General features: G+C 39.4%; 1 protein-coding gene across 4 annotated transcripts in view; it reads left to right on the forward strand.

Moving 5' to 3' along the window:
• The window catches only part of LOC127956069 (membrane-spanning 4-domains subfamily A member 4A), a 149,398-nt gene that overhangs the window by 60,599 nt on the left and 76,632 nt on the right, over positions 1-12,167 (forward strand). The window contains exon 1 of one of the 4 annotated variants that reach the window (XM_052553840.1): positions 9,257-9,409. The exons of 2 other annotated variants lie outside the window; for them this stretch is intronic. The gene's annotated coding sequence lies outside the window, so the exon portion shown is untranslated. Of the gene's footprint in view, positions 1-9,256; positions 9,410-12,167 lie in introns of those variants that run through there. One more of the 4 variants, XM_052553843.1, reaches the window with a different exon arrangement.

Raw genomic sequence — 12,167 nt, forward strand, 5'->3', positions numbered from 1 at the left:
TTTCTTACTGCTAAATTCTGAAGTAACAGGTGTTAATTATAGGACATAAAAACTCTGCTTGTAATAACCTAGAACACTGTCTAAGACTTGATGGCTGCTCTGTCAATTCTTCGTCATCAGTTAGGAACCTAGGTGTGCTATTTGATAGCAATCTTTCCTTAGAAAGCCATGCTTTTAGCATTTGTAATACTGCATTTTTCCATCTCAAAAATATATATAAATTACAGCCTATGCTCTCGATGTCAAATGCAGAAATGTTACTAGAACCAGGAAGTATGACCATATTAGCCCGGTCCTGTCCACTCTGCACTGGCTCCCTATCAAACATCTTATAGATTTTAAAATATTGCTTATTACTTATAAAGCCCTGAATGGTTTAGCACCTCAGTATTTGAATGAGCTCCAATTACATTATAATCCTCCACATCCACTGAGTTCTCAAAACTCAGGCAATTTGATAATACCTAGAATATCAAAATCAACTGCGGGCGGCAGATCCTTTTCCTATTTGGCACCTAAACTCTGGAATAACCTACCTAACATTGTTCGGGAGGCAGACACACTCTCGTGGTTTAAATCTAGATTAAAGACCCATATCTTTAACCTGGCTTACACATAACACACTAATGTGCTTTTAATATCCAAATCCAAGGATTTTTAGGCTGCATTAATTAGGTAAACCGGAACCGGAAACACTTCACATAACACCCTATGTACTTGCTACATCATTAGAAGAATGGCATCTATGCTAATATTTGTCTGTTTCTCTCATATTCCGAGGTCACCGTAGCCACCAGATCCAGTCTGTGTCCAGATCAGAGGGTCACTGCAGTCACCCGGATCCAGTACGTATCCAGACCAGATGGTGGATCAGCACCTAGAAAGGACCTCTACAGCCCTGAAAGACAGCGGAGACCAGGACAACTAGAGCCCCAGATACAGATCCCCTGTAAAGACCTTGTCTCAGATAACCACCAGGACAAGGCCACAGGAAACAGATGATTCTTCTGCACAATCTGACTTTGTTGCAGTCTGGAATTGAACTACTGGTTTCGTCTGGTCAGAGGAGAACTGGCCCCCCAACTGAGCCTGGTTTCTCCCAAGGTTTTTTCTCCATTCTGTCACCGATGGAGTTTTGGTTCCTTGCCGCTTTTGCCTCTGGCTTGCTTAGTTGGGGTCACTTCATCTACAGCGATATTGTTGACTTGATTGCAAATGATTGCACAGACACTATTTAAACTGAACTGAGATGATGAGATCACTGGATTCAATGATGAACTGCCTTTAATGGTCATTTCGCATTATTGACACACTGTTTTCTTAATAAATGTTGTTCAGTTGCTTTGACGCAATGTATTTTGTTTAAAGCACTATATAAATAAAGGTGACTTTGTGAATTTGTTTAGTGACATAAGCTTCCAGTACACAGAGACAACAACAACACAGAGAAGAAGGAAAAACAACAACCTGCAAATAAATAAAATGTATGAACAGTTGTGCTATAGATAGTTGTGCTATAGATATCCCATTATCATCTTTAATGCTATGGATGATAATGGTATAGAATAAATGAAGATGCAGAGATGTACTTGGATGGAGGGGCAACAAATAAATAAAAGGATACTGCACATTTTTGTTGCATAAGTGGGGAACATTTAACTGTTCGTGAGGTAGATTACCTGGGGGAAAAAACTGTTCTTGTGGCTGGCTGTCCTGGTATTTGCAGCTCTGAAGTAGTGATGTCCGCTTTGTGAACAAATCGTTCAATTTAACCGGTTCTTCTTAGTGAACCGGTTGAACCAGTTCACCAAATCGAACAGAATCATTTGAAACGGTTCACGTCTCCAATAAGCATTTATCCACAAATTACTTGAGCTGTTAACTTTTTTAACATGACTGACACTCCTTCTGAGTCAGAATAAACCAATATCCCGGAGTAGTTCATGTTCATGTACAATGACTGAACTGCTGTGAAGACCAAACTGAAAATGAACACAGAGCAGAGCCAGATGATGAACAAACATGCCCACTGCTGAAGCAGTTCTCGTTCTCGAGTCAAGAACCGGTTGCATCAGTTTTTGGGTCACCAGTACACTGAACCGAAAACAGTTTCTTTCGGACGTGTCTGATTTGAGAACCGATGAACTGATGATACTGCGCATGTGTGTAATTTATTTATTTATTTTTTTTTACAAATATTTTGTTAAAGAGCCACACAGATGGGAAATCAAAAATTACCTGTATTACAGTGTATGATGTAGCTGTCCATCAGTGTAAACGATGTGCAAATAATTAAACCAAAAAGTACACAATATATAAAGTTATTGGCTTCTAAAGTAAGGAGTCGAGTCTGAATCGCTGAAACGAGTCGTTATAGATTTAAAATCTTTTGCCCATCTCTATATACGTCACTAGGAACACTTTGCATAATAATCTCCGCCTACCGTCTTGGGAGAAACACACACAGACGCTCTGGTTGGTGTGAGAGCATCATGTCGAGGAGACAGTGTTTTATTTTCACTGCCAAAGAATGAAGATCAGAAGAACCAATGGCTAAAATTCATTTTCACCACAATACCAGAGCAGTACAACAAATCCCTTTTCTTGTGTTGACAACATTTCACTGATGACTGCTTTTCTAATCTCGGTGAGTAAAGCGGGATTTTCAAAGCCTTTGGCCATAAAAGATGGTTCATTACCAACTTTATTTAGAACAACGAGCATCTCTGAATCACAACGCAAAGTATGATTATGAAGTTATGTGTCTGTTTTCTCCTGAGCGTCTTATCAGTATGTGTGCTGTCTGCACTGATCGTCATGTACAAACACGTCATTAAAATGAAGTGTAACTCCGTGAATACTCAAAGAAGAGACATGAGAGAGATATCTATAGAAAGCTTGACATGTCTACTTTAAAACTAAACAAGTGCTGCTAACAGATATTCTGAGATAAAGTAATCCATATGAAAACAACACGATGTCTGTTTTTCATGTCTCCCTTCATTATATCTAATGTGACCATGCCCCCGCGCTGAACGCGCTATTTAGATTCAAACTGAAGCGCGCGGCTTGAATACACACACACAGAAGAAAAAGCAGCGAGACTGTTCAAGTTTTTTATTTTACTGTTTGCTTCGCGGTGAGAGGAATAAGACATAATTCACCCCAAACAGATGCTAACGCATAGTTTACCATGGAGGTGTGTGCGGAACAACCAATCAAACCTGACTATGTCAGTTGACCAATCAGAACACAGTATGCTACCGAAAGGTGGGGTTTAAGGAAACTGAATCTTTTGAACAGCTTCGCGCGAACCGTTTGGGGATCTCTGAGAATTGAGGTAATTTTAAAATGATATTTTGACAAAATGACAATGTTTTTTAACCTTGGATGGATTTAAACCTAATGTACAGGACTTATAAACAGTGACAGGAAGCTCAGAATTTTTATCTTACTGGCTCTTTAAACATCGGAAAGTGTGATAAAATAACAATATTTTACTTTGCTTTTTTTAAGTTAAATGTTTCTAATCTGTATATTGTAGATAATGTATAGGCCAAAGGGGTTTTCAGGGAAGTTGGGCAATAATTAAGACTCTAAAGACTCTATGTTTAATAGGAATAAGGGATGACTTATGAAATATCTGTACTGTATTTATAGTTAATGATGACACATTCACAAATTGAGTTTGAAGTAAACAGAGCGTGAACACGAGTAGAGCAGCTGATGATACTGAACTGCAGCAAGTGCCGGTTAGAGCGATTCTCGTTCTTGAGTCAAGAACCGGTCGCATTGGTTTTCGGATCATCAGTACACTGAACTGAAAACCATTTCTTTCGGACGGTCCCATTCAAGAACTGAGGAGCTGATGATACTGCAAATGCGTGATTCAGCGTAAAGGCGACTGACTCACAGCATGCCTGAACTAAACTGGTTCTTTTGGTGATTAATTCTGAACTGATTCTGTGCTAATGTTATGAGCGCGAGTAAGCCGAGGGATTGAATGAAGGGCAATCTGGCGAAACGTAAGTTAATTTAAGAGGGTCTTTAGAGGTGCAGTCATTGGTGTACAGGGAGAAGAGCGGTGGGAAGAGAACACTTCCCTGAGGAGGACCAGTTTTGGTTTAGCAGCTGTTAGTCATGAATTTCCCCAGTCTCACTAGCTGCTGCCTGTCTGTCAGAAAGCTGGTGGTCCACTGACAGATAGAGCTAGGAACAGAGAGCTGGGTCAGTTTGGTCTGGAGGGCTGTTGGGATGATGGTGTTGAAAGCCGAACAAAAGTCCACAAAACAGGATCCTCACATAAGTCCCTGGTTTGTCCAGATGTTGCAGGATGAAGTGCAATCCCATGTTGATTGCATCACACAGACCTGTTTGCTCGGTAAGCTAACTGCAGGGGGTCCATTAAGGGTCCAGTGATGTCCTTCAGATAAGCCAGAACCAGTTTTTCAAACGACTTCATGATGACAGACGTTAGAGCCTCAGGTCTGTAGTCCTTATATCCAGTAATCTTGGGTTTCTTTGGAAACGGGGATGATGGTGGAGTGTTTGAAGCAGGAAGTCATTTCACACAACTCCAGGGATCTGTTGAAGATCTGTGAAAAGATGGGGGCCAGCTGGTCAGCACAGATTTTCAGACAGGCTGGTGTAACACCATCTGGGCCTGGTGCTTTTCTTCTTCCTGAAGACCTGGCGCATATCGTTTTCACTGCTTTGAAGTGCAGGAGTAGGGGAGAGGGGGATTACAGGAGGTGTTAACGGTTGTGTAGAGAGATGGGCAGAATGGGTGTGGAGTGTTGAAAATCTACAATGAAACTCACTCATGTCATTAGCAAGTCGTTGATTAGCCTCAGTGTAGTAGGATGGTGTCTTGTAGTTAGTGATGGCTCTCAGTCCTTTCCACACTGAAGTTGAGTCGTTGGAAGTAAACTGGTCTTCCAACTTTTTAGCGTAGGTCCTTTTAGCCACTCTAATCTCTTTTTTCAGTGTGTTCCTGGCCTGATTATTCAATGCTCGTGGTACAGTGATATGCATTCTTTATTGTGGTGTAACAGTGATCCAATATATTACTGTGGTGGGACATGTAACATGTTGTCTGTATTTTGGCAGTTCACAGAAGAGATTGGCTTTATCAAAGTCGCCAATCAAGAATGATTAAAACAGAGTCCGGGTGTTGTTGTTCTGTGTCTGTGATCTGATCAGCGAGTTTCTGTAAAGTGAGGCTTACGTGCGCTTTCGGAGGGATGTAAACACTCACCAGAATGAACGAGTGAAACTCCTGCGGCAAATAGAACGGCTTGCAGTTAACAAAGAGCACTTCTAGGTCTGAACAGCACATCTTCTTTAACACAGTTGCATCTGTTCACCACCTTTCATTGATGTAAAAGCATGTCCCGGCACCACATCATTTCCCTGTTGATTCTGCGTTGCAATCTGCTCTAAACATCTGAAAGTCCAGCACATGATAGAGTGCTCTGTCTGGTATGGCGTCATTCAGCCAGGATTCCATGAAACACAGAGCAGCAGAGTGTTAGAAATCCTTATTTGTCCAGGAGAGCAGAAGGATTTCTTCCGTTTTGTTGGGTAGAGAGCAGAGATTTGCCAAATGGACGCTAGGAAATGGCATTCGAAATCCGTGCTCCCTGAGTCTAACGAGCGATTTCGATTGCGATTTTTGAAGCATTTTATCAGTGCCGCTGCTCCACCGACAACAATGTTCAGTAAAAAGGATGAATAATTGAAATCCGGTAATATATTTTGTTGTATGTTACGTGAATGTTCAGCAGTTCATCCCTGGTGAAAATTGATTTTGTTTGACAAACAAAAAACTGGAAAAACTAACAAACACAGTACTAACACTGGAGAGCCAAGCACTGAAGCAGCCTGTGCGAGAGAATGAAACTATAATAATAACTATTATTGTCCACACCAATGAAGGATAGCACTGTTTGTTCTATTTTAAATGCTGGAGCTCTTTAAAGTGGAATGGATTCTGATTGGCTGTCAATGCTTAAATCATTCATCAGTTGGAATAAAAAAAAGGTATTGTATTATTTGACAGTATCAGTATCCAACAGTATTGTCAGAATAATAATAGCTTGCCAGTATTTCTGAGCAGAAGTATTCCTCCTCACTACAGTGTGTCAGGAGTGGTCCCCGAGTTCCTTTACCCCAAATACAGACCAAGGTCATTCAGCGTAACAGATATCTTTATGTACAAATGAAATGGTATAGTTTGTCTTACATGTACTTATTGAATACAAATAAATATATACATTATCGCTGTGTGCTTTCCTTCCTATTTATTGTGATCTATTCCCTCATGTGGTTGCCGGTTCGTTTTGTGTGTGAGTTAGTGTCTGCTTAGCTTGCTAGCTGTTCTATACTAATAGAGTTTTTCCCTTGTCAGTTAAAGTCTGCTATTTGTTAGTTTAAGTTTATCTTGTCACTGTTTATTCTAGTCTAGTTTAAGTGTTTCTTTTTGTTCGTTTTGTTTGGATCTCACTTTAATTTCTCGTGAGTTTGACTTTTGTCAAGTTTGTTCTTTAAAGTATTTATTTTCCCCTTTGAGTTATTTTCTTGGTTAGTCTTTCCAGTTATTTCTAGAACTTTATTTTGTATTTGTTGCTTTACCTTTTTAGTTTACTTTGGTTAGTTGGCTTTGGTTATTTCCCTAGTTTATCTTGTTTCTAGGTCTTAGCACCCTTGTCTGATTTTTTTGCCTTGTATTTTATTATTATTATTGTTGTTGTTGTTGTTCTCATGTTGTCTTAAGTCTTGTCTAGTGTTTTGTGAGTTCTGTCTGTTCCTGTCTTGCCTGCTGCTTTCTCCCTGGCCACTGGGTCTCCCCGCCTGGAGGTCTGACGTGTGTGGCTTTACCTCCATAGTCAAGTGCCCTTGGTTCCTGGTGCTGTGGTCTGGTCCCTTGCACAGCCTCCTCTCCAGCCCTGCACTCGGTTGTCACCCAGGGCCCCCCTCGGCGGTCATGCCCCCCATCTGCCTGCTCCACTGTTGTATACCCAATCCTACTGTCTGGACTGTTCAAGCCACTCCCTCCTATCGTGCTTTGTCTTTTTGTCAATAAACGTCCCTTGTTCATTCTGCATCAAGGTCCTCTCCCTCAGTAACCTTGACACATACTTAATATTATTATATTTTAAATGACTTTCACTTACTTACAAAAAACCTAGTGGTTTGAAGGAAATATGCATAGTATAAAGATTTAAAAATCGAGCATCGCGTTAGTTCAGTCAGGCCACGTTAGTTACGCTTGCATCAGCCGACAGTCAGCTGTTCCTGATGTGTTCCAATCCGGTCTCAACACCTATCACAAGTGGTCTATTTAAATTCCCATTCTGCGCCTCTTCCATCATATTGCTGCTTTCAACTAAATCCCTCCTCCAACCCCAACTCCACCAACTAATCTGTTATTAAAGCTGACCTTGTTCTTTATTTCCAGTCACTTCATTCAAAGTTTCTCTACCATGTTTGTTACAACACTTGTAATTATGTGTGCAGATAATGGTTCTGTTCTGTACCCCAGGGGGGTTTGTCTTGCTGCTCTCCCTGCTCTGTCCAAGCATTGCTGCATGGACAGGCGTGTGGAGTGTTGCCCAGAACATAACCATACCACCAACACTAACTGTATGCAGTATAACTGTAATAAATATACTTGACAGAAGTGGTCCTGAATGAAATTACAGTTAATTATTTAAAGGCTGCACTGTGATGCTTAAATTCTTTTTAGATGTCATTAAATGATTCATGCTTTAAATATGCATAACAATATTTTTTTTTTTGATACATACATATTTTTACACTGACATTTTAGTGGGTAACTTCTGTAAATATATATATTAGTGGAGGCCATTATCGGCGTTAACGTCCTGCGTTAACGTGAGACTCTTATCGGGTGTTTAAAAAAATATCGCCGTTAAATGAATCTCAAAGTTGGGTTGGGAGCTGGGTCTATGCTACAAGAGCTATGATGATTTTCACCTTGATATTTTAGCGCAGATGTATACCTAGCCGAATCTGTAGGGGGCGAGAACGAGTCTTTAAACCTGTGTGTATCCCTACTGTGAAATTACCACATCAAAAGTGATGTACTATCATGGATGCAGCGGTCCCACTTTATATTAAGTGGCCTTAACTACTATGTACTTACATCAAAAAATAAATAGAATGTACTTATTGTGTTCATATTGTATTGCAGCTTAAGGTTAGGGACAGATTGTGTGGTATGGGTAAGTTTAAGGGTATGTTAAGGAGTAAGGGATGGGTCAACGTGTAATTATACATGTAATTACAGAAATTAATTACAGATGTAATTATGTGCAGATATTTTTCAAATATGAGTACAATGTAAAACATGTATATACACAATAAGTGCATTGTACCAAATTAATAATTAAAATTTAACTACATAGTAGTTAAGGCCACTTCATATAAAGTGGGTCCGATGCAGCTAAGATGCTGCTGGGTTTGTCATGCATTTTGGAAACAGGAGATGAGCCCCTGGTCTAATGCACCACCTGGCTTCAGAAACCAGTTCCCAAAGATCTAACGTTACTTTTAGTCATTATTTTATTTAGGTAGAACACATATTCTGAATGCCTTCAGCAGAATTCAAATGAGCCATTTTGATCTAGATTAATTCCTAGATAACAATGAGATTAATCTAGATTTAAAAAAAATTAATCTATGCCCACCGCTATATATATATATATATATATATATATATATATATATATATATATATATATATATCAACCAATAATAACCAATCTCAGTCTTGTAAATCAAATCTAAACGTTTGAGTTTGTCCTGTGATAAGATCATGTCGTAATTAACGGGTGGGACATGTCCCACTCCTCAGCACATGAACGCTTTACACACTAAACTGTTTGGGAACACGAGTGTTTATGGCTTATCTATGTATTTATTCACTGGCATTAGTAATCTCGGACCTTATAATACATTTTATTAAAGCAAACACACACACACACACACTCGTTTGTTTTTGTGAAAAGTGGGGACATCCCATAGGCGTAATGGTTTTTATACTGTAGAAACTGTATATTCTATCGCCCCTCACCAACCCTACCCCTAACCCTAACCCTCACAGGAAACTTTGTGCATTTTTACTTTCTCAAAAAAACTCATTCTGTATGATTTATAAGCGTTTTGAAAAATGGGGACATGGGTTATATTCTCATAAGTCACCCTCTCCTTGTAATACCTGTGTCATACCCATGTCATTATACAGAGTTGTGTCCTGATATGTCACAAAAACATGCCCACACACTCCTCCTGTCCCACCCACTTCTTCAGAGTTAACTACGCCACTGAGAAAGACCCATTTCTGAACACTGTGAACCAAAGCTTACAACTTCTGTCTTATTTATCGGTGAGTCCAGAATGTTCTTCTCATAATATGATGCTGTCATATTACCTATGTGTTTGATCTGTGTTTGCTATTTAAGTCGAGTTTATTGTGAGGTTTAACTAATGAATGGCTTACGTTTATCATAAAATGTAAAAAGTCAATATAGTAGACAGTAAATGAAGTTATGGAGAGAAATTTCGCTATTCACCTTCTTTTACCCGTTAGATTGGGCGGGTCATTTGTAAATGTAGGCTAATGTATGTCATTCTGCTATTTTCAACTTTACAAAACAGCTCGTTTTGCTCCTTGATATTGCAAACTGGTGTTTCTTATCATGTTAATAACATGTATTGTGTCAGTGACACTTGTTGGCAGCACAAACAGTTTCCAGTTCTCTCTCTACAGCGGACAGAAGTCTTGCTCAATCTCGGGTTTTCCCCTGAACAATGTTCCTCACAGGAAAGTTGCATCATGAAATGCAAAAAATGAGTTGGAAAAGCCATTTGATGGTGAAACAACTAAATGCTCGGGAGTTGGTGACGACACAGAGTTAGAGATGGTGAATTTGTGAATACAATGACACGTGAAATAAATCACCATCGTGTTTTAAATCAGAGAGGCTTGATTAAGTGCTGGAAATAATGGATGATGTAACAAAACAATTACAGTCATACATAGATGTAGTGGAGTGAAAACTCTATAACATCTTTCCCTAAATATTCAGCTTGCAGATCTCAGTTTAAAAGATTCAGTTTGTTTTATTCTATTCCATTCTATGGAGATCTGTAAAGCTGCAAAGACTAAAGTCTCAAATCCAAAAATATATTCTTTATAAAACTGAGACCCGTCCACGCCCTCCTGAAACAGCTTGATCTAACACAACCCCAGATCTCTATGTCACTATGAGGGAAGATTTGCATAGCGCCACCCAGATGTTCATGCAAAGAAAGAAGGCGTACTTTTTATTCTCATTGTAGTATTGTTGTTGCCGCCACTACCATGTTGTATACACGCTGTGTGTTTCACTGTGAAAGTGAAACTACTTTGATTGACATTCCAGAAGAGGACAATATCCTCTTCGTCATACCTGGAGCTGATCCGTGCTGGTTGCTTAGGAAAAACATCAACTTTGCACTGTGGATCGCTGAATCAGCTTTCACCGTGAATGAGGTGGAGTCCAGCCCAGGGTCGTCACATGTGGTTACTGCTTCGTAGAATGCACCTCTGCTCACTTAAGGCCGCGGTGTGTGACGGTGTTTCGTTGAGAAAGCGAAACTACTTCGTTTGGCCTTCCAAAAGAGAACACACCTAGAAATCATGTTTATATCACATTTATAATGGGTTTTATGTTCATGTTTCGTCGCTCCGGACGGACAAGTCATCACAATATGTAACTTAAGCCGCCTGTCACACGCTTGAGGCATTCAGCCAATCACAATGCAGTGATAGCTGGCCAATCAAGGCACACCTCACTTTTCAGAATGATGAGCTTTGTGAAAATTGCCCGTTTCAGAAGGTGGGGCATAGAGGAGAAAAATAATGTGCAGTATGTAGAAAATAATGTGTTTATGTGGTGTAAGGTTAAAAAACACATTTCATTACACCAAACACACAAAATAATGTTCTTTTTAGCAGCATCGTATGACCCCTTGAAAATCATTTAGTTACATCAAGGATCAAACCAAATATAAGTATGGCCTAATGGTTAGCGAGCCGGACTTGCAATTGAAAGGTTGTGAGTTCGAGTCTTGGGCCGGCAGGAATTGTAGGTGGGCGAGTGCATGTACAGCTCTCTCTCCACCTAAGAGCGCCGCAGCATAAATGATGCCCACTGCTCCGGATGTGTGTTCACAGTGTGTGTGTTCACTGCTCTGTGTGTGTGCACTTCAGATGGGTTAAATGCAGAGCACAAATTCTGAGTATTGGCCACCATACTTGGCTGAATTGTCACGTTACAATTCAAATAGGACATTAATTAGGAGTTAAGAGACCTATTATACATATTCTTACAGTACATCTAACTATACATATATATGTGGGCATGTTTTTGTGACATATCAGGACACAACTCTGTATAATGACATGGGTATGACACAGGTATTACAAGGAGAGGGTGACTTATGAGGACATAACCCATGTCCCCATTTTTCAAAACACTTATAAATCATACAGAATGAGTTTTTTTGAGAAAGTAAAAATGCACAAAGTTTCCTGTGAGGGTTAGGGTTCGGTGTAGGGTTGGTGAATGGCGATAGAATATACAGTTTGTACAGAATAAAAACCATTACGCCTATGGGATGAACACACTTTTCACAAAAACAAACGTGTGTGTGTGTGTGTGTGTGAGTGTTTGTGTGTATATGTCCACCTATTAATACCTTCATATTGACACCACGGTTATAGAAACCATAAATATTATAGAGAAATGCAGTATAACAGTGCATTGCATAACAGACAGTTATTTCATGTAGTGAGAATGAATGCCAAAACTAAAGCAAGAAACCAAATTAACACAACAGTGGCCACACCTGCGTAATGCACATCATCCTGATGTTCTTCCACATCTTTATTAACTCAAATGTATTTATATCTTTCAAATAAAATTGGTGTAAAACAAATAAGGTGATTACATGTGTTTTAAAGTTGATATAATTTAAAATAATTTATACAAGATTACGAAGAAAGGTGTATACACGTTTTAACGTTGTAATGTCTGTTTTGTTTCATGTTCATGTTTTCATGTCTTTTATTTTGTTATTGTTTGTGTCATGCTTTCCTT

The sequence above is a fragment of the Carassius gibelio genome, chromosome B4, assembly GCF_023724105.1.
Source record: "Carassius gibelio isolate Cgi1373 ecotype wild population from Czech Republic chromosome B4, carGib1.2-hapl.c, whole genome shotgun sequence".
Lineage (NCBI taxonomy): Eukaryota > Metazoa > Chordata > Actinopteri > Cypriniformes > Cyprinidae > Carassius > Carassius gibelio.